This window comes from Canis lupus, chromosome 2 (genome assembly GCF_048164855.1).
Source record: "Canis lupus baileyi chromosome 2, mCanLup2.hap1, whole genome shotgun sequence".
Taxonomy (NCBI): Eukaryota; Metazoa; Chordata; class Mammalia; order Carnivora; family Canidae; genus Canis; species Canis lupus.
Window position 1 is genome coordinate 69,467,703 of NC_132839.1, and position 23,016 is coordinate 69,490,718.

General features: G+C 36.9%; 1 long non-coding RNA gene across 6 annotated transcripts in view; it reads right to left on the reverse strand.

Moving 5' to 3' along the window:
- The window catches only part of LOC140621128 (uncharacterized), a 104,989-nt gene that overhangs the window by 60,705 nt on the left and 21,268 nt on the right, over positions 1-23,016 (reverse strand). For 4 of the 6 annotated variants that reach the window (XR_012020869.1, XR_012020868.1, XR_012020856.1 and 1 more), the window contains 2 exons: positions 7,071-7,251; positions 950-1,048 (listed from right to left, as the gene is read on the reverse strand). This is a non-coding gene — a long non-coding RNA (uncharacterized lncRNA). Of the gene's footprint in view, positions 1-949; positions 1,049-7,070; positions 7,252-14,918; positions 15,262-17,257; positions 17,499-23,016 lie in introns of those variants that run through there. The other 2 variants (XR_012020864.1, XR_012020866.1) reach the window with 1 other exon arrangement.

Below are 23,016 nucleotides of genomic sequence, written 5' to 3' on the forward strand. Positions count from 1 at the left end.
GAATTATTGGGGTTTTGTTAACATACTGAAGTCTTTGTGACTTCTATGTTAACATACTGAAGTTTGCATTATTTTTTAAAATATTTATTCATGAGACACAGAGAAAGAGGCAGAGATAGGCAGAGGAAGAAGCAGGCTCCTTGCAGGGAGTCCAATGCAGGACTTGATCCCAGGATCCTGGATCACAACCTGAACCAAAGGCAGACACTCAACCACTGAGCTACCAAGGCTTCCCTGAAGTCTACATTATTTTTAAATGTAGGTTTTGTTTATATACATAACACACTGTAATATAGTAATATAAAACAATATATATAATACACAAATATAACATAAACATAATAAAGAAAATAGGTGAAATAGGACAATGATCTTTTTTGTGGTAGCTAGGTCTGAAATGGCTCCTCATGATCTCTGACTCCTAATAGTTACACATTGTGCTGTTCCTCCTTGTGTTATATCAGGCTGATGAGCCGTAGAATGTAGCAGAAGTGATGGTATTGTTGGTTCTGTTTCTCTCTTTTGGATCACTTACGCTGGGGGAAGCAAGCTTTCCTGTGTGAGGAGATGCTTATTTGGTGGGTAACAAGGCCCTCTGCCAATAGCCAGCAGAGAATGGAGGCTTCTGCCAAACAGACACATTAGTGATATTAGAAATTGATCTGTCAGCCTCAGTCAAGCCTTGACATGGCCGCCAATCAGTGGACATCTAGACTTCAACCTGAGACAGAACCATGTCGGTAAACTGCTTCTGAATGCATGAACCACACACACACACACACACAAATTGTGAGATGACAGGTTCTTGTTCAAGTCATTACATTTGAAGTAATTTGTTGCACGGCAGTAAACAACTAATACATTACTTAGTATGTGTCTTAGTAAGCTCAGGCTACCATACAAAGTACTGTAGCCTGAGTGGTTTAAGCAATAAGAATTTGTTTCTCACAGTTCTGAAGGATAAGTCCAAGATCAAGGTGTCAGCCTATTGGGTGTCCAGTAAGGGCTCCTTTCTGGGCTTGTAGATAGTCACCTTCTCCTTGTGATCCTGTATGGTAGACAGAGAAAAGTAGTGATCATGTCTTTTCCACCATGGTGCACCACCCTCATGACCTCATTTAAACCTAATTACCTTCCATGGGCTACATCGCCCAATGCTGTCACGTTGGGGGTTAGGGTATCAACACGTAAATTTGGGGGAGAAGGCAGCACAACTCAGTCCATAGCACTGTGAGAAAAACATTAATATTTTGGTGGCTGTGTAAGCAGTAACATGAATTGCAGAAACCCTTTCAAAACCACAAAATCATAGATGATGTATTTCAAGATACCTGACATCAAACACAAGGGTGTTCCAGAATCTGTTTGATTTGTCATTCTGAACAGGCTCTTATTTGTACTTCCTTTATTCCCCCTCTTACAAGTGCAGTTAATTTTATCTAAAGATTACCCCATTGCTTTTTCACTCAAAAATGTATTATGAAATTCTTTCTAACTCAGTATAAAAAATAATATGCATCCAATTCTGTACAGGCTGCAGAGTATCCCATTACTTGAATAACCGTCATATATATAACCTATCCAATATTGATGTGCATTTAGCTTGTTTCCATTGCCTTGATTAACAAAACTGAGATGAATATCCTTGTACATTCATCTTTGTAGTACTACTAAATTACTGCCTTAGGAAAAGTTTCTAAAGGTGCATGCAGTAGCTTTGCAGAAGTAATGGGCACCACATTTCACATGATTTATTTTCTTGTTCTGTTTGAAATTCTATGCTCATCTTATTTTGAAATGATATGATTGTCTCTTGCCAATAAAGTGAACCAAGCTAAATCTCTTGATACTTCACCCTAAATGTATCATTTTACTGCTTTTTGATTTACTATCATTGTTTATTTAGACAAATGAAGAGTCATATTTCCATTTCTCTTTAGGTTCCATTTTTTAAAATCAGTATTAATTTAACATAATATTAAACTGATATTTTAGCACTATATTACTTCCCTCAACTTCATTAAATTTACTCTGAATTACAAACGTAATGCATCTTCTCTGTAATAAGGTTAACTATCAAAGTGAAAATTAACTCAAATTTGGTTATAGGCACCTAAAAGCCAGGCTGCCATAAATTGGCCAGTGGGGTACCTTTTCTCCAAACATGGCCTGGACTCTCCAGCAAAGAGGAAAAAAAACTTCTCTGTTTTTGCTGAGTCCTACCCTCATTCTTCTTCTGTCCCTTCTTTCAGAATCACATTATGCATGTTGGTGGGGTAGCAGAGCTCTTGATAGCACTAGACTGTGTTGTCTCAAAAAAGGAAAGATACATACATTTAAACAAGTAGACTGACTCTAGTAGAGAAACACCTGGGAAAGCCCTGAGGAATGGCAATAAACCAACTGCAATCAAACAACCTTGATCCACATTGAGCTGATAAGAGCACATGGGTGATTCTGAACCCTGGACCCTAGCACTGAGGCCATGAGAACCCAAGTGGAAGTCCCTACAGCCAAACTAAGGGAAAAAGATTTGGAGATACCCAGCTATGAGCCCCAAGGCATGTAGTGCAAATAATGGTTCTTTTTCATTTTCTTGGACAACAGAAGTCTAGGAATGGGAGGAGGCCCTTAAAATATCTGATTATCGACTTCTCAACCTTGGGTAGTGAGGACACTGGGAAAATTGAATCTTAATATGTTTTAAGTTTTAAAAATGTGGAATTTATTGCTTCATGGCTACCATGGAATAACTGATGACAGTAAAACTCAGTAAAACTCAGATTGTTTCATTCATTCATGCCTCCAGCAATTTATTGTTCGCCTACTAAAAAGTGGAAGTATAATAATGGATAGACATAGTCACTGTTCTCACAAAACTTCCAGTTGAATGTGGAAATTTAACAATACCATAGAAACACATATGCTATAATAAATTATTATATCCTTCAGATTAAGAAGATGATTTGATAAATCTAAGTCATTATCAACTTTAACCATGGTTTTCCTGCTCAAAATACTAGTTTTAAATCAGTTCTTAATGAAGTAAAAAAAAAAAAAAAAAAAAAAAAGAAGTGTATCTGGTGGTGCTGGAGCAGGAAGGAACTTCACCAAATTCCATGTGAAACAGTGCCTGTGTTAGTCACCTCTTGCCCCCCCCCACCTTTTTTTTTTTACACTTGTCAGTATCCATGTTCTGATTTAATTGCAGTTGCCCCTTTGTTTATAGACTTTGTTCATATCAAATTCCTGAAGGGAGAGACTTTGCTTTATTCACTGTATTTGTATTTGTAGTGGTCAGAAAAGTTCCAAAGACAAAAATTTGCTAAATAAGTAAATAAATCTGAATCAGAGCTGCTTAGGATGTCAATATCCAAGCTATTATATTAAACAGTGTGAAAATCTTGAACAACAATAACATTTATTTCTACAAAGGCCAGATGTCATGAACTGTGAGATATATCACATAAAATTTTGACTTTTCAGTTCCTTCTATTCAAATCCAGAAGCACTGACTTTCCTTCCCTTTAGCCAGTAAGGATGGCCTGACACAAAGATCATATGGAAAACCACAGATTTGGAGCTCTGTGTGTCAGCCTCCTTCTCTCTTATCTAAACCCAACATATTATTCATCCCTTCTTTCCTTTTAGATAGAAGAAAGGATACTGCAAATCCTACTTCTTCAAAGTGCAATGAAGCATTGCTATAATATCAAAGTTCCCATTAAAGAACAGAAGAAACATCCCAGTTCACATGGTGAATATGCCTTCATTAAGAAACCATTTCCCTCTCTTTCCAAGTCTTGTGCTTAGAGGGAAAGCTGTCATTAATTGTGTTGCCACAGCTTTACTTACTTGCTTTCTCATGCACTATCTAATGTTTTGCTGAAATACAAGGATTTCTCCATGTTTTTCTCTCATCACCCCCCAGAAAACTCACTCAATACAGTTGCCTGCTACCCAAGTTCTTCTTTCATACTAAGCTACTATCAAAGGGGAGTCCTTGTTTTCATGGTGGATGTCACCTAAGTGAGATTCTCCTGCTACTTATACTCAAATTACAATTATTTGTGTTGCAACCCTCTGTTTCTCACTGACACTACAGCAGGAATTAAAGCTGTCTGTCTCTTTCTTGCTGAGATCTTAGTGTTTAACTTTTTCATTCCCTTTAGATCAGTATGGTTGTTGTACATACCATACAACAACCATAACCATGTTATATGTACATCATCATACATATAACAGACAGCTTATATTTGCCAAATTGAGGTCAAATGGGACCACTCAGCTTTGATTCTAAATCCTTCTAAAGCTGCTCTTTTCATTCTTTTTTAATTCTCTTCCCTTACTTTTTCCAGGAGATATAGTAATCTTAACCTATCCCTACTTCAGCAAACATGGGTTGGACCTGGATGTCAATGGTCCCAATGGCTCTGATAGGTCGGGTTAGAACGATGCATACCGTATTTTCCCTTTGATCTAATTAATATGAAAAATAAGATAAAAAAAGACAGGGAGACAAACCATGAGAGACTCTTAACTATAGGGAACAGAGAGTTGCTGGAGGGGAGGGTTTTGGGGGATCAGGTAACTAGGTGATGGGCATTAAGGAGAGCATATGATGTAATGAACACTGGGTGTTATAAGCAACTGATGAATCACTGAGCTCTACATCTGAAACTAATATTACACTATATATTAATTAAATTGAATTTAAATTTAAAAAATATATGTGTCCTCAATCTAACCTAGGACATTAGTCACAAATTTTCAAAAAAACAAAAAAACAAAAACAAACAAAAAAAAACCCACCAAAAAACATGAATACAGAGCAGCAATGTATTGATGGTGAATCATTTGAACAGACATTTACAACATGGAGCTATAAATGATTGAACATTTTCAGGAAAAAAGGGAAGGGGTACCTATATTGGTCTTCAGGATTCACATATTATCTTCATCTCTGAGATTTTTCAGACTTTTTAAAGTGGTATATTTCTTTTTTGGAAACAACCAGATTCTGTGAATTATAACAGTGTTTCTGGTTGTAGAATAACTATCTGCACCGTGAGTACAGAGGATTTGTATTTGTGCCATATTGAAGGCTAAGCAAGGTAGGAAAATCCACAGTTGGCTATAATGCCTCTTGACTCTATGAGAATTATGTCCCCTAATGTCTGAGAACTCCATACTGTCAGATGATCTCCAGAGGATTACACCAGAGATACTTAAAATAAACCCATTCAAAGGGATGATTATTATATATAACTCCTCTTCCTTTCCCTTGACTTTATGCACAGTCCCTCTATATTATTCTATCCATGTCAAGAATAATTCAATCTTCCATGGCCTCTTCTCCCTCTTGATGTCTGACTTTTGCTGTCTTTCCAGTCATTAGAAATTTCACTGAGGTAGACAAAGAAAGGGAGTCAGCATTAAAGAAATGGGTAACCCATGTCCCTTAATAATGGGTCCATTAAGGGCAGCCCCAGTGGCCCAGCGGTTTAGCGCTGCCTTCAGCCTGGGTTATGATCCTGGAGACCCGGGATGGAGTCCCGCGTTGGGCTCTCTGCATGGGGCCTGCTTCTCCCTCTGCCTGAGTTTCTGCCTCTCTCTCTCTCTCTGTCTCTCGTGAATAAATAAATAAAATCTTTAAAAAATTATTATAATAATGGATCCATTAAAAGACTTGCTATTATTTTGGATAGCAACTACACAATTTTTAAATATATGTAATGGGTAAAACAGTATGATGAAACTAATAATATGAATAATAACAGTGCTTAAGTTTTCATTCAACAAGTATTGATTATGAGTTATGTGTCAAGCACTAAAAGAGGTACTCAATATAGTATTGAATAAAAATAACAACTGCAACAACAGTAACAATAATAATAAATAGTAACCCACCCTTCAGAATCTTGTATTCTAGTTGGGGAAAACAAGTGAAAAAATAAACAAGCATGAAAAGTGTAGACAAGTATAAATGCTCAAACAGAACAGTAGGATATACAGAGAGAGATGATGAAGGAATATTTCTAATACTGGGATTAATGTCATGTTCTGCATTGAGGTGCAAAAACTCAATGGGATAATTAAAGAATGAGTGTAACCCAACTCAGCATCAGGCCATACAAAAAAATTAAACATAGACTCACCATATAGACTAGCAATTCCACTCCTAGATACACACTCAAAATAATTGAAAATATTTGTTCACTCAAGAACATGCACACAAATGTTCCTAACATCAACATTCATAGCCAAAGAGTGGAAACAATTCAAATTTCCATCAATTGATGCTCAGATAACTGAGAACTATGATATGATATACCCATAGGAGGAAATATGTAGATATACTAAAAACCACTGAATTACACACTTTAAAAGGGTAAATTTTATGATACATGAATTATAGCTCAATAAAAGAGAACTTGATAACTTATGTGTCTACTTGCTAAAAATAGTAATCCATTCAATACCAAACTCTGATTATGTCACTAATCAGTTTAAAATAACAGATCCTGGGCAGCCCGGGTGGCTCAGTGGTTTAGCACTGCCTTCAGCCCAGGGAGTGATCCTGGAGTCCCGGGATTGAGTCCCACATCGGGCTCCCTCATAGAGCCTGCTTCTCCCTCTGCCTGTGTCTCTGCCCCTCTCTCTCTCCTCTCTGTGTTTCTCATGAATAAATAAATAAAATATTTAAAATAAAATAAAATAATAAAATAAAATAATAAAATAAAATAACAGATCCTCTAGACCTATAGGATAAATGTCAAACACAAAGTCAACACGTGTTCTTTATTATCTGATCTCTGCCTGAGTCTCCAGCCTCTTTTGCAGCTATTCCTCTCCAACACTTTCTTGAGTCAAAAATACTCACCTTTGCTTTTCCACACCATGAGCTCTCCTGCATATTATACTCACTCCAATCCCACTACTTGGAATCGTTTACCCACCTCCTTCATCAACTAGTTAATTGCACTTGTCCTTCAAAACCAAATGCAAAATATTACCATATTCATAGTGACCTCCTCTCAGAGCCCTTGTCTCAATTTAGAAATACTTGCCCTGTGGTCCAGTGGAATCCTCTGCATATCATAGACCCTTTTCAACTTGTATTATGAGCTTCTGTTTCCCCATTCATCTCCTTCTTTACATAGTATGCTTTGTGAAAGCAAAAATCATTCATATTTTCTTCTATGTGTCTTCAACACTTTTCAGAGCGAGTGCTCAGTGAAATTGTTGTGACTAGAATACAAACAACATGTTAGTTTTCAGACCAAAGAATTGAATTAAGTCATAACTTAAGAGGATTTTAAAAAATAGGATGTGTTGTGAACCTTGGTAAGAGTGTATATTTAGAGAGAAGAGGGGGAAGTATAGGATACCAAAGTAAGGAAATAAGGTTTGTCAGAAAGGAAAAGAGTTCCCTAACTTATTATATGGGAATCCATTTTTTGAAGGATGTCCATAAAATGTATTATATATACCTAACCATTAATGAAAGCAAAATAGGGTGCTGTTTGTTGTACTTTTTCTGAGCCGATAGGTATACACCAACATGGGAACCAAGATGATGTGATGATATCAAGGATTATTCAGCCATTCTATGGTTGTTGGATATTGGAGTGGTTTACACATTTTTGTTATTATAAGTGTCTTCCCCCCAACCCCAGATATCTCATGACTCACTTGGTCATCTTGTTCAATCTCTGCTCAGGTGTCATCTCTTTGGAAAAGTCTCTCCTGATATCTAAAATAATGACTTTTATGTGATCATATGTTCACACTCATCATTGTCAGACTCCCTAGCTACAAGGTCTACAGAAGAATGGATGTTTGTTTCCAAATCCTAGAACGCTGTCCAGCTCACAGTATGTACTCAAAAAACACGTAGTGAATTAATTAAAAAGTAATGCTATGAATATGAGTCTAAATATTGCCTTTATATTTTTAAGGGCTAATTAATAGAAATCAGATTTTAAAAATCAATATATATTAAGTTTTCAAGAACCATTTCATATTACGTTTTTTTTTTTTTTTGACAAAAGCTACACCAATTTTTCAGTTAAACAAGTTTTCCAGGAATAAAATTTAAGTTTCATCTCACCAACATACTAACCAGTACTTAGTATATTAAATATAATGAGACATTTTTACATAGTGGTCAATTTGTTAGACATAAATAACAATAAACCAATAAAAATGCCCTTTCTAATACATTGAGGTCACACTATGTTGATCACAAATATAAAATTTTAATGCTTTTCAGTTTGAGACTAATTTCATATACATTAACCTTTTATGTATCCATATAAATATAGCTATACATGCATATAAAATAACCAATTCAGGCATTTACATAATTTTAAAGATAAATGCAAATGATTCTTTATGATGACAATTGAGAGGTCAAGGAAAGGTTAAATCAAAATTTATCAAGTAGAAATAAAAAGAATTAAGTTGGTTTATTCAGAAGAATTGTATTGATTTGTCAGAACATGGGGACATAGAAAGAATAAAGTTTATAATAAGTATGAGTGAGATAAACAGGAAATATAATAAAAAGAATAAGCTGAGTTAAGTGACTTTACCAAAACCACACATGCCAGTTTCCCTAGCAATAGAAGTTGCATCTGTCTGTACTTATATTATTTTTTAATTATGTGAAAATGGAGTAAATTGTAAATAAATGATAAGGCATTGTGGAAAAGTAGGGGAAAGGGGTGCGGTGGATGTGAAACAAAGCAAAATTTCATGAAGAAGAGCTTGAGTTATGTATAAACAAAAGTTATCTTGAACTTGTACATGCTAAAAGCTTGTGTGCTAAAAGCTTTGTGTCAAAGTAGGTCTTAGCTCTTCAATTGGATGATAAGAGCTCACAGAATATGTATTACACCCTGTACTCCTTTGTTACCCCTAGTTCTACCCTTACCTCCAGCACAGAGTCACCAGATAGAATACAGATGGTTCTCATGGGCTTCCTTGACCCCATTCAGTCCCTGAAGCCACCAAGATTGTACCTTACAAGACTTGAGGAGCTCCATTCTTATTAGTGAATGGTCTGAGAAGATTGTGAAGTTGTTCATACCCACATCCCTGAATATGGATGCAGAAAATTTAAGAAACCAAGTGTCCACTGAGCTGCCACCTTTCTATGTTAGCCCTATCACAGGAGTCAGGCACCATGACCCACCCCTGGCCTCACCCTGCTTTCTACTTCCCATGGTGGCTTCCTACTAATATGGAGTGTGCCTTGTCAACTCATTCCTTCGTACTCCCTCTTCCTGGCCACAGAGCTAGTGTCTGCTACAAATTCTGTTCTTTAGTGCACGAAGCAAGCTTTCATCATTGACGGCTTGTGGCGGTTTAGAAATCTCAATTTGGAAACATGTAACTAGGGCAGCTCAGTTTGTGAGAGTAAATACACACATCTTATAATAAAGTAAATAGTAGCACACTAAATTAATTTAATAGACACACTTAACTAATTTGCTTATGTGTCTGTGATACGGTGTGTGCATGCTCATGTACGTATGCTTTTTTTTTGCTGTCAATCTTGGAACAAAGTTTTCTCTCTCAAACTGGAGGCACTTCCCTCATTAAGTCAGTAAACAAATGCAAACAATAAATAAAACCTCTTACATTAAGTTCTTCCTTAGTTCTAGAATAAAACTAGAACTTCATAGGGCAGCATGAATTATCCTCCATGGTCTAGCTCTCCCCTAACTGTCCAGGCTTATCTAACACTATAAATATTCTCCTTTCTTCTTTTTTGGTCAGGTATTCCAACAGCCTTCTCTGCTCCAGGTAACTTAAATGTAATAATTAGTATGTTTCCGCCATCCCATCTTCACTCCCATTGTTCTGTTAACCTTTCTGCTCACAACTGTAGCATTCCTCAAGCTCAGCTCAGACCAGATCTCTTCATGGCCCATCTCCAATTTCTTGATTCACATTAATCATACATCCTATGGCTTTTAAAGTTGCCCTGCCAAACCACTGTTCAGAACCCATTTCATGTAATCTTCAAGCATGTTTGCATGTGTGCCTCCTCCAGAGCCTGAAAGTTCTGTGAAATGGTGCTCCATCCACCTCAGGTGTTAAAGTGCATGGAAAGCTCTCAAAAGCCACAGCTGCTCCTGGAGTTAAGCAAATTGAATACAAAGTTCATTTTACAATAAAAAAGAAAACTAATGTTTACCAAGCAAATATAAGTGTCAGACATTGTAAAGTATATTATTTATCTCCCTGCAGGAGTTTCTATTTCTCATTTATATTTGGGAAATATAAGTGATTCTTATGGCATATAAATTGACTAGGGTTAAGAGCTAATCCTGTTTCTTCAATTTCCTCCTCTCATGTTTTTACCATTGGTATTGTCCTGATTCGGCTCTGGTTGAGAGAGAACAGTATGATCTCACACCATTGTTAGAAAGGTCCCTTAATGTCATTTACCTCCCTGATGTGTGGGCTTTTTGGAGCTTTCAGCAGACAGCACTATCTTTATGAAGCTTTCATTATTTTGCTACCAGTGACTCATCTACCACAAATTGTTTTACCCTCAGCAAGAGAGTGAAGGATACAGTCTTCGGGATGTGACAGTGTTTTAGGTGCTGGCTCAAGTCTTTTGTGATCATCTAAGTTGAAACTGAAGCAAGAAGCAGATTTCACACAACGCAGGCGGATTGATGGAAACAACCAAAAGTTCTCTCATTACTAGCAGAACCCACCTTTGTGAGGGAAAGACACAAATGTGTCCATGATCCTCCTGGAGGAAAGTTTTCATGTAACCTAGAAAGCAGAACTGCAGGAAGTCTGTCTTTTCCTAGTGCAGCAACAACTTGAAATTATATGGGGTCTTTCCATGATCTGGCCTCCTTTCAATATCTGCTAGGGTTTTTTTTTTGTTAAGAAAAAAAGATTTGTTAAGATTTTATTTATTTGACAGAGAGAGAGAGAGAGAGAGAGAGAGAGTATGGGAGAAGCAGACTCCCTGCTGAGCAGGGGGCCCAATGACAAGGGACTCTATCCCAGTACTCCAGGATCATGACCTGAACCGAAAGCAGACGCTTAACCAACTTAGCCACCCAGATACCCCTCTGCCAGGGTTTCAAATCAGACATTGCTTTTTGTAATATTGGAACACATTTACTTAAAATAATTGTTGATCTAGTACATGCCAATGTTTTCTACAGAAACAGGATAGAGCAAACACACACATAGCCTCAAGAAGACCTGTGAAATTTTCTATCCCATTATATGACTTGGAGTGCCAGGTGTAGGTTAATCAATGGTTCCATGAAAAAAAAAATAGGGAAATGGAAAGTCAACAGTTTCACTGCCTGATGGTGTAAAATCATAACACATTTTCTGTTTTATGATGGAGAGGTCATGTGGCATTAGTACTCAGTGTCCCTGCCAAAAGCATCAATCCAGATGGGAACATTAATTTATTCGACCAGATGTGTGACAATGTCACTCTGAAAGGTGGTTACAGTATGCTGAACTGGCATATATCATCACAGAAATTGCACTGCTAATAGAATATATCGAATTAGCTGCTCTCTAGTGAGACCTCAATCATTTTGAACCACAAGGAATGTAGGATTTTAGAGTTAAAACAGACTTTAGATCCCAGGTAGTCTGAAAGTTTCATTTGATACAAGAAGAAGCTAAGGCTCAGTGAGATAAAGTATGTTGCATAAACTTTTTAACCTATATGTGGTAACATTGATAATTGATTCTAGACCCCAAGACTACCTAACCAGACCTCTATGCTCTATGACCTTAATCACAGTTTCATATTTCCTCCCATTTTTTTTTTACTCACAAGTTAAGCTTTGAGTACCTACTGTATGATAGGTGCTATCCTAGGCATTCCACAAACAGTGGTGGAAAGATAAGAAAGATTCCTGCTTTTGAGGGAGCTACTTTGTAGTGGTCAGCATCAGACATAAATGAAATGTGTGTGACCAAAGACAAGTGCAAAGAAGAAAACGCAGTAGGATAGTAGAATAGAATAGAAGTAGGATAAAGAAGGATGTGCCAATCCTGTTCATATTCATAACTACCAAAAGGAGCCAACAGAGTGATTAAAGATGCTTTTATAAAGTACAAATAGCAAGTGTAATGTTCATATGAGCTTGGAGAGGAAGAAGAAGACAGTTGATTGGCTGCAGCACACTGAGCAGTGTGGAAGATGCCCAGCTCATGCAAGGCCCGGTGAGTTCAATTTTATTCTAAGTGCAATGGGAAACCATTGGAGGGATTTACACAAAGGAGCAATAGACTCCGATTTTAAGCACCTAATGGTACATGGTCTATCCCAGGACATGTGATTTTTTAGGCTACAGAGCACTCTAGCAGCAGACACTATAGAATGTAACTCCTACCCAATCTTGTATTCACTCAGGTTCCTACTTGAATTAATGGTAAGGTCGAGAAAGCTTTGAACAAACCTCAGTTAAACAATAAAACAATTTTTTAAAAAATTGATAGACTACTGCTTTGAGTAGCTTTAGGTTTACAGAATTGATCAAATAAGGCAGAGTCCTCATATGCCCCCTCTTCCCCTCACATTTCCCCTATTATCAACATCTGACATTAGAATGGTATGCTTGGAACTGATGGAACTGATCAACCAATGTTGACACGCAATTATTAGCTAAAGTCTATAGTTTACATTAGTGTTCATATGTTGTTCTGTACTAGGAGTTTTGACAAATGCACTGCCATTTATCCACCATTATGGTATCATACAGAATAGTTCATTGCCCTAAAAATGCCCTGTACTTCACACACACACTGGTTCTCCCCTACCCCCAAATCTCTGGCAACCACTAATCTTGCTACTGCAACTTGTTTGGACTTTTATAGAATGTCATATAATTGGAATTATATGTAGTATGCAGCCTTTTCAGACTGGCTTATCTAAGTAATGTGCATTAAAGATCCCCTTATGTCTTTTCATGATTTGACACTCACTTCTTTTTTATCATTGAAAAAAATGTACTCTAGTGTATGGACGTACCACAATGTGTTTACTCATTCATCTTTTGAAGTACATCTCAGTTGCTTAGGGGTTTTTGGTGATTAAGAATAAAGGTGTATCTGTGTGCAGTGTTTATGTGGACATAAATTCACAACACATTTGTATAAATACCAAGGAGCATGATTCCCAGATTTTATGGTAAGAGTATGCTTAGCTCTGTAAGGAGCTGCCAAACTGTCTTACACAGTGACGGTACTATGTTGTATGCCTACCAGCAATGAATGAGAGCTCCTGTTGTTCCATATTCTCACTACCATTTGGTATTTTCAGAGTTTGGGGGATTTTACCCATTCTAGTAGATGTGTAGTGGTATCTAGTTGTTTTAATCTGCAACTCTCTAATGTCATATGATATGGGTATTTTTTAATTCATTTGTTCTTAAAGAGTAATGTATAAATTGCTTTTCCTATAATAATACCATATGTATACATATATATGTATAAATATGCATATATATGTTTAGTGTGTATGTGTTTATATATACAAAACTATATATGTGTGTGTGTATATACACAGTTATATATAAATAAATATATGTGTATAAACATATAAAGAATAGAGCATCACCATAATTTTATATATAAAACTGGTGATGGTGATGCTCTATTATTTTAGTTCAACATATACTTAGTAGCTTTGATGCTCTAGTGTCTACACCAGGCACTGAAGAAACAGGTGATTCTGACAGCACCTCCTCTCCTTCTATGACTTCACGGTCTAACACAGAGGATATGTAAGCTGAGCTGTGATAAAAGGAAATATGGAGGCATGAGCACTCTTCATTTCCTTAATGGACTCAGAGAACCTTCTGAAGTAAGGAATCCTAGAACTGAGTTAAAACAAGGCAGAAAAGTTTATCAACTGATGACAGTAATTTTAAGTCCTGGGTCATCCAGCCTGGGCTCTCAGGGAGAGAAGTAAAGTTCAGGAGTATTGCCATAGCAAACATGCATGAGAGATAATCATGGAGGTCAACATAAGCCAGCAGTAAGATCTGACCGATATAAAGAATACTGATGATTATTTGGCTATGAAAGCAATATCCATATCTAAGTCCATTTCCCAATAGGATAGGCTTATTTACTTATTAAGCCTGGTCATTAGAAAAGTTCTTAATATCCATCCATGAAATATAAAGAGTTTTGATGGCAATGCCATGTGGCTTTAGAAATATAATACCATTATATTAGATACAACTTGACTCTTTTATTTTTTTTAACTTAATTCTTCTAAAACAAGTTTAAAAAATTTCTATTACATGATGGAAGCATAACAAAATGCAAACATATTAAAAATTAGGTAATGATCTTAGTCATAAATTATGGTAATTAATATTTTGGTTTATAATATTTCATGTTTTCAATATGTATGTATAGACATTTGTATTAAGAATATTGATCACTAAATGCTCTTTCACTTCATTAAATGGAGGTTTGCAACATCGTTTTTAATGACTTCTGAGTAATCAATCTGTGAAATGAACAAAGCATGATTTATTTACCTATTCTCCTTTGAAGGTTAGTTCAGGCACCTCCACTTTTCCATATTATAAATAGATCTGAGATGAAATTGTGGTATTAAATCTTTGGGAACCAATTCAATTATTTAACTAGGATTCTTCTTTGTGAGGTTAAGTTTCTGGGTCAAAATGTATGCACCTATTTAGTAGGGCTTTGATAAATATTGGTAAATAAGTAAATAAGTCTAAAAATATGATAATAATGAATGTACATATACATATAAATATATGAGTATATACAAGTATGCATATATATATATATATCCATGAGCATTCATTTTCATACTCCTTGTATTATTTATGTTAATGCTTTTCAATATCAAAGACAGAAAATATATCAAGGTTGTTTTATTTTGTCATGATCATCTCTTGCCTGGTCCAAAGTTCTATCTCCTAATTCTGTCTCGCTTCAGTTCTTGTCACTGGGAATACATTCTGTACAGAGCAGCTAAGGGATCTCTTCATAGAGTGAATCCATCCTTATCGCCTTCCTCAAAGTCTTTCATTAAAATTCTGTTACTTCTCATCTTTCATGGAATGGGAGAGACAGAGCTGGACAGCCCTCCTTGCTGGGTTATTAGCTAGAAGATATCTAGCTTTGTTTTAAAATGATGCTAGGTTAGTAGGTTAAATTTTCCCCTCCATTCACGTGTATTTTCTCCTTTCTTCCCACAGGATCTTCATCCTAGAGTAAATTAGAATTAGAATAAAACCTAATTGTTCCTACTAGATAGAGTCTCTTCCTACCTGCCTGATCTAATTTCACACCCTGTCTATTAACTCCCTCCTATGACTCCTGTCATGCCCCACTCCCACTCCCACTCTCAAGCTTTATTGAAACTTCTTTCCTGTTCCTTAAGGTATGGCCCTTCTCCTTCCCTGCCTGGAACATTTCCTGAAATAGCTGTACTTCGGTGCCTTCTCCTGATTCAGAACTCAGCTAACATACCACCCCAGAGAGCCTGTCCCAGAGGATCTGAACCAAGGGAGCCCCAGCTCCATTTCCAGTGACCCTGTAAGATTACCTTGTTTTGTTCCATTAACAGCATCTACTACTATCTGGAAGTATCTTGTATTTTTATTTGATTCCCTTTTGTAAACAGATAGCTGAGACCTTGTCTATGTTCTCCATTCTGCATTAGCACCTAGCCATGTCCTTGACAATAAGTCCATATCGTATGATTGAATGGGTTGAATGTTCTCTTTTTGTTCCTTCTATAATAAATTGTCTATTCATAACAGTAGTCTATTTTTCTATTGGAGTTCATCTCTTCACCTCTTATAAAAATTCTCTGGCATATGGGCAATATTAACTCTTCTCCTGACATTTCTTTTAAATATTCCTCTAAGCAATCACTTACTTTATAACTTTTTAATGATTTCTATGATATAATATTTCTTATGTTTCTACTTCTCAAATCTATTCACATTTTTTTTTCCTTTCTGACTTTGGAGGTGACTTGTGAAATTCTTCCCTACAGATTAACATGCATACATGTCTGTATTTTCTCCCAGAATTGTTGTATACATTTTTCATTAACATGTTAGTCCATGGGGATGCCTAGGTGGTTCAGCAGTTGAGCATCTGCCTTTGGCTCATGGCATGATCCCGGGATCCTGGGATCGAGTCCCACACTGCACTCCCTGCATGGAGCCTGCTTCTCCCTCTGCCTATGTCTCTGCCTCTCTCTCTCTGTCTCTCATGAATAATTAAATAAAATCTTAAAAAATAAAACAAAACAAAAAACATGTTAGTCCATGTGTAAGTTATTGTGGTATAGATATTGAGATACTGATCAAATACTACTTTTTCAGAGGAAACATCATTCCACTGTGTATTTTGGAAAGTCCATTCTTTCCTAGTCATTTGAATGGTGACCTTCAACACATTCTAAATTGCCTGTTTATTTCTGCATAGTTATCATAGAATTTTAATTATTTTAATTTTATAAGCTTTAATAATAGTAAGACAAGGCATCCTATATTATTTCTTTGCATTTCTACTGTTTGCTCTTCCAGAGAAGCTTGAAGATATTTTTGTTAAATATATACAAAATCTCCATTGACATTTAAGTTAATATTTTGTTTGTCAAAAACACATTATTAATTTGGACAGATTTAAAAGCTTTGTCATTTAATTCTTCTCACAGTAAGTCTATAATCTAAACTCTATCTATATTTCTTAATGTATCTTGAATATCCCCAATTTAATGCCTTTTGATATTTAAAATTATGTTTATAGTCCCTGAAGATTTCCTGATCAATTTATTTTTAGTTATTTACATTTTTGTTTCCACTGTGCCACTGTGTCTAGGGTCTTATATTTTGGAGTGATTATAAAGTAATAAAGGAAACTTTTTTTTGTCTTGAAAATTAACCATTTCACTATTATTTGTTAGCGCAAATGTTTTTTTTTTTTTAAGCTGAATCTATTAGAGTTCTCTAGTATGCATTCAATTATTTCCAAATGGCACAGACCTTTTTTTTTTTAACCTTAAATAATTATGTTGTATGGCTTTTTTCTGCCTACTTTACCTAAAATTTCTAGGAAAAAATGTTGAATAACATCAATAACATAGGTGAAAGATGGCTTCCTTTGTATTGTTATTTTAGTCTTAAACTGTCTCATTTTTTAAAAATTGTTTCTCATCAGAACTATGCAGAAATACTTTCTTACTTACTCAAGTTCCTGGTTATAAACTCCATTTGTTAAAATCTGCAGACTTTTTTGACTACTATAGAGCTCTTTTCTCTCCCACTAAATGTCTCCAAGTTTATAAATTTGTAGGTTTTATCCTCCCCTCTTCTTTTAGAACAAGTTATGCTTTCATCCATCTACTATCATCTGTCACAGTGCTCTTGTGATTTTGTCATGCTGCTTCTAAATCCTTTCAAATACTTCTCCGGGTAGAGATGGCTCCCCTGTAATGTAGAACCAAGTGTATGAACAATTGAATGGTATTTACTGCTTGTATGAACTTTAAAAAAATAAACTTCATCTGTTACTGTGCTTTTGCTGGCCATGTTTCTCAGATGTAACCATCAGGCAATGGAGGATTCTTGTGGATACGGGTTGAGAGACATTACTTTAAAGGCAGTTCCAGGGGCACCTGGGTGGCTCAGTTGGTTAAGTGCCCAACTGTTGATTTTGGTTTAGGTCATGATTTCAGGGTGGTTAGATCAAGCCCTGAGTTGGGCTCTGTGCTCAGCAGGAGGTCTGCTTGGGATTCTCTCTCTCTCTCTCTCTCTATCTCTCTCTCTGTGCCCTGGCCCCCAATTCTCCTCTAAATAAATAAATAAAATCTTAAAGGCAGGTCTAGTATCTAGATTCATCCTATACTATTAGAGCCTGACCCTGAATCTGCTCTGACAGAAGAAATAACTATTTATTCTGCCTATTTTCTGTTACATATTTAATAGTTTACCAAAAATGAACTTTCATTGATGGTTTACCAATTAGAGTGTGTGGGAAAGAGAAGCTTGTACGGAATGAACAAATCAATGAAGGAATGAATGAGCCAATGAACAAATGAAGAAAGAAAGAGGAGGGGGAGAAAGGGAGGAATAGAAAACATTCTATTGTTTGAAGGAAGGAAGGAAGGAAGGAAGGAAGGAAGGAAGGAAGGAAGGAAGGAAGGAAGGAAAGAAGGAAGGAAGGAAAGAAGGAAGGAAGGAAGGAAGGAAGGAAGGAAGGAAGGAAGGAAGGAAGGAAGGAAGAAAATAGAGAGAACAAAAATAATGTTTTCATTTGATGCAGAAAATAAGAAGGTCAGTGACTCTACTGAATAACCCTGATAAAATTATCCTAAATAGTTTGAATTCATAAAAAATTAAATCAAAGGAAGTATACAAGGTGTTATATATCTCTGCAAACACACACACACACACATGCACACACACACAGCACAACCATTAGAATTTAAAACTGTGTTCTTATAAAAGAAGCTCTCTGGCTCCACTGCCATCATAATTTATTAAAAATCTTCATATCAGCATCTCTGTTAACCTTCTCTCAGTGGAAGTTTTTTAAAAAGCTTACAAGAGATCAATGCTAAATATGACGACTATTGCAACTTTGTACTTCTCTTTGAGATCTAACAAAATGGGTCTCTAAACAATGAATGTACAGTAGAAACAATGCCAACAGATTTAAACAGCCATCTGGAGTAATTATTCATGCTCCCAAAAATAGGCTGTTTGAGAACGTGCAAAATTCCTTCCCGATATAATTCCATGGTCTCTCCAACAGCACATGAGTTGGCTGGCAAAGTGAGAGTGAAGATGCTTCAGAGGGCAAATTTAACTGTTCAATTTCTATTGTCCTGTAAGAAAACACCCAAAACTTAGATCTCAAAGTCATGATGTGTGTTCCTATCTACCATGATCCAGATCTCTCTACCGGGGCTCTCTTTCCCTTGCTGTCACTTCTGATGATGTGGGTACCTATTTCTTCCAAATTATAAGAGCGCAGATCCCTTACTCACCTCTGACTTCATCACCTACCTCTTCAAGCCCCTGTGCCAGCCACTTACATCGTGCCTGTATTTGAGATGACCTTCTTCTTTGCAATAGCAACATTCTTTTACAATAGAGATGATTTAAGCATTAGACCATGACTTGGCCCCAGTTTTTTAAACAGTGGTAGAGCTCCAAAAAGAATGCAGGTATCCTGACAGTTGTTTGTTTCTAAAGTCACTCCTTCAATTATTTCCATCTTCAGCTTTGTAGCTGACAGCATCAAAATCACATTTATTAAACTAGAGAGGTGGGGTCCTCTGTGAACTGGTTTCAGTCTGACTTCTTATTGTCTTATTAATTCACTCTTATTTGTGCACCTTTGCCATCTACTCTTGCCTATTTTAATTAGTTTAACTGAAGAGACTGAATTCTATAATAGAAACACAGCTTTATTTTCTCAGTTGAGGCCACTAATGCTAAACTCTTTTCTTTCCAGCACAGGCTTCACTACAGCCTAGAATATAGATTGAGGCATGATCCTCTCTTTTACTATCACCTCCCCTTTCTCTATGGTTGGTCCAGTTTTGAAAAGGAGAAAGAAGTCAGTGACATGGTGACGCTTAAACTCAACTGCATGGTGGATGTGACTAGGTATCTGCCTCCTTTACAATGATCTCTATCGAGCATCGCCAGGTTCATACCTCCTGGTTCACTGTAGATGAGTGAGAGCCCTGTTAATGAGAAACTTGTGATTTACCTTTCTTTAGTTATTGATGGTGCTAACAAAACCCTATTTTTGACACTTGTTAAAGAAAGGTAAGGTAGGCTTTTTTGAAGAGGGGTCATCACAACAGCAAAAGGGACCACTGTAATGGTGTTTTGCAAAGTGAGGGAGAGAGTTTAGGCTCAACTTCAAACACAATAAGGAAAAGTGAGTATTAATATTCATAGCCAGGGAGGAGGGAGGGTGGGAGTCAGTGGATGGAGAATTACTAAGCAGGAGCATGATAATGAGTGGTTCATTCAGTTAAGCATCTGACCTTTGATCCTGGCTTAGGTCTTGATATCAGGGTGATGAGTTCTACCAGCACTGGGCTCCACCCTGGGCATGGAGCCTACTTAGGAAAAAGAAAATATTGAGAGGACACATCAGGGGTAAGATGGAAATCTGAATAAAATGGCTTAACAGGATTCTTCTTGAAGGCAGTCCAGGGTTTTCAGGTGGAACCTGGATCCAGGGCATGATTGAGGATGAGGAATTCAATTTCATATCAAGGGTAGCCAGGCACAAAGGATAGAGAATTCTGACTAAACTGCCTTAGTAAGCTTCTTGCTAATATTGGACAAAACAGAGATGAAGACCAAAAATTAGGACTACTTGAACAAACTAGAAGACCCTAAGAAAATGTTCCCACTTCTGGTTTCAGCTTAGGTCCTGATCTAGGGGGTTGAGCCCCACATCAGAGTGTGGAATCTGCTTAGATTTCCCTTTCCCTCTTCCTTTGACCAGCCCTCACTCTTTCTCTCAAATAAATAAAATAAATCTTTAAAAATAAAGAGCCTCAGAAGAGTTTGGTCAAAGAGTATTTTTGCTAGTGGTGCTCTGTAAGATTGGACTGCTTGCTTTTCCCACATTTGCAGTGGTCTGCAGCATATCTGCAGCCCGAGGTTCATCTGTTCACCTGAGTGAATACATCAATAGTGCCTGGGAAATGGCAAAGTATACTTTCCCTGCATCTCAAAAAGCTCAGAGGGTCAATCCATCATACCATCTCTGCTTTCTCATTTTCTCCATCTCCTATAATTACACAGTAGGTGAGCAAATACTGTGGGTCTCTAGCAATCCAATCTCAACTTGGTATGCTTTTTTTTTTCTCTTTTTTTTTTTTATTGGAGTTCAATTTGTCAACATATAGCATAACACCCAGTGCTCATCCCATCAAGTGCCCGTCACCCAGTCACCCCAACACCTGCCCACTTCCCTTTCCACCACTCCTTGTTCGTTTCCCAGAGTTAGGAGTCTCTCATGTTCTGTCACCCTTTCTGATATTTCCCACTCATTTTCTCTCCCTTCCCCTTTAATCCCTTTCACTATTTCTTATATTCCCTAATGAATGAGACCATATGATGATTGTCCTTCTTCGGTTGACTGACGTCACTCAGCAAAATACCCTCCAGTTCCATCCACATCGAAGCAGCATATTTGTCATTTCTAAAGGCTGAGTAATATTCCATTGTATACATAGACCACATCTTCTTTATCCATTCATCTTTCAATGGACACGGAGGCTCCTTCCACAGTTTGGGCTATTGTGGACATTGCTGCTATAAACATTGGGGTGCAGGTGTCTCTATATTTGACTGCATCTGTATCTTTGGGGTAAATCCCCGGCAGTGCAATTGCTGGGTCATAGGGCAGATCTATTTTTAACTCTTGGAGGAACCTCCCACAGTTTTCCAGAGTGGCTGTACCAGTTCACATTCCCAAAAACAGTGCAAGAGGGTTCTCCTTTCTCCACATCCTCTCCAACATTCGTTGTTTCCTGTCTTGTTAATTTTCCCCATTCTCACTGGTGTGAGGTGATATCTCATTGTGGTTTTGATTTGTATTTCCCTGATGGCAAGGGATGCGGAGCAATTTCTCATGTGTTTGTTGGCCAGGTCTATGTCATCCTCCGTGAAATTTCTGTTCATGTCTTTTGCCCATTTCATGATTGGATTGTTTGTTTCTTTGCTGTTGAGTTTAATAAGTTCTTTTAATTTGTCCCAATCCCTAAAAACTCCAGAAGGGACCATGGCTCTGCTAACACCTTGATTTTACCCTGGTGAGACTTCTGACCTGCCAAATTATAAGATAATAAATCTGTTTTGGTTTGAGATGCAAAACTTGTGGTAATTTGCTATAGCAGCAATAGAAAACTAATACATTATTTTAGTGTGACCAATTCCATATAAAGGGATATTGTAGTCCCATTGGTTCCACTACAATGGTACTTACTGGGTAGTGGTATGTGATCCAGATTCCTAGTAGGCACTTCACTGAACCCACAACACAGATTTCTTGATGCCTTTGTTCTGAGATGTGATTTAAAGGTTCCCATCCCAGGAAAGTTCTAATCTTTTTGTACAAAACATTCTCAACATTATTATAGTCTCATCCCAGAATCTTACTTATGATGTTAATTGTACTTGTCAACTGACTGGGTTGTGTTAATTCCCAGGTAAGTTGGTTAAACATTATTTCTGAATGTGTCTGTGAGAGTATTTCTCAGAGATTAGTACTTGAATTGGTAGACTGAGTAAAGCAGATGGTTTTCTTCAGTGGGCCTCAACCAATCCAATCCAGTGTGAGTGGACCTGAATAGAACTAAAAGGCAAGGCATAAGAAGGTTGAACTAATTATGTCCAACTGTTGAGCTGGATCTTCTGTCCTTGGCACTCTTGGTTCTTGGGTCTTCAGGTCTGGACTAGAACCTATACTATTGGTTTTCCTGGCTTTCCAGTTTGCAGACAGTTGATTGTGAGACTTCTCAGCCTCCATATCATGTGAGTTTGTCCCTTATAATAAAACTACTGGTTCTATTTTCTGTTATCTAGAAAACTCTGACTGCTATTCTATCCTTGATCAAACAGAGCATTCTTAAATCTTACATTGCCTGTCTCATACAGATTATTATCTAAATATATGTATTTATTTAGGAAAAAGGTCCAAGTCTAAAACACCTCAAAATGTCCCAATTGTCAAAGAGACTCAGTACAGATATGCAATATTTAATTGCTGAATGCATGAATGAAGAGTGTTAAGCAAGTCCTCTCTTTACTATCCCACTCTTACTCTTGTTAGTTCACACCTTGATAATGGGATTCTCCTGCCTCCTTCCACATCCCTTCCCTCATTGATCTTAATTTTGGTGTCTCACCTACTTTATTTCCAATAGTTTCTCTTAATTTCTCCTTGTCTCATTTACCACTTCTACTGATA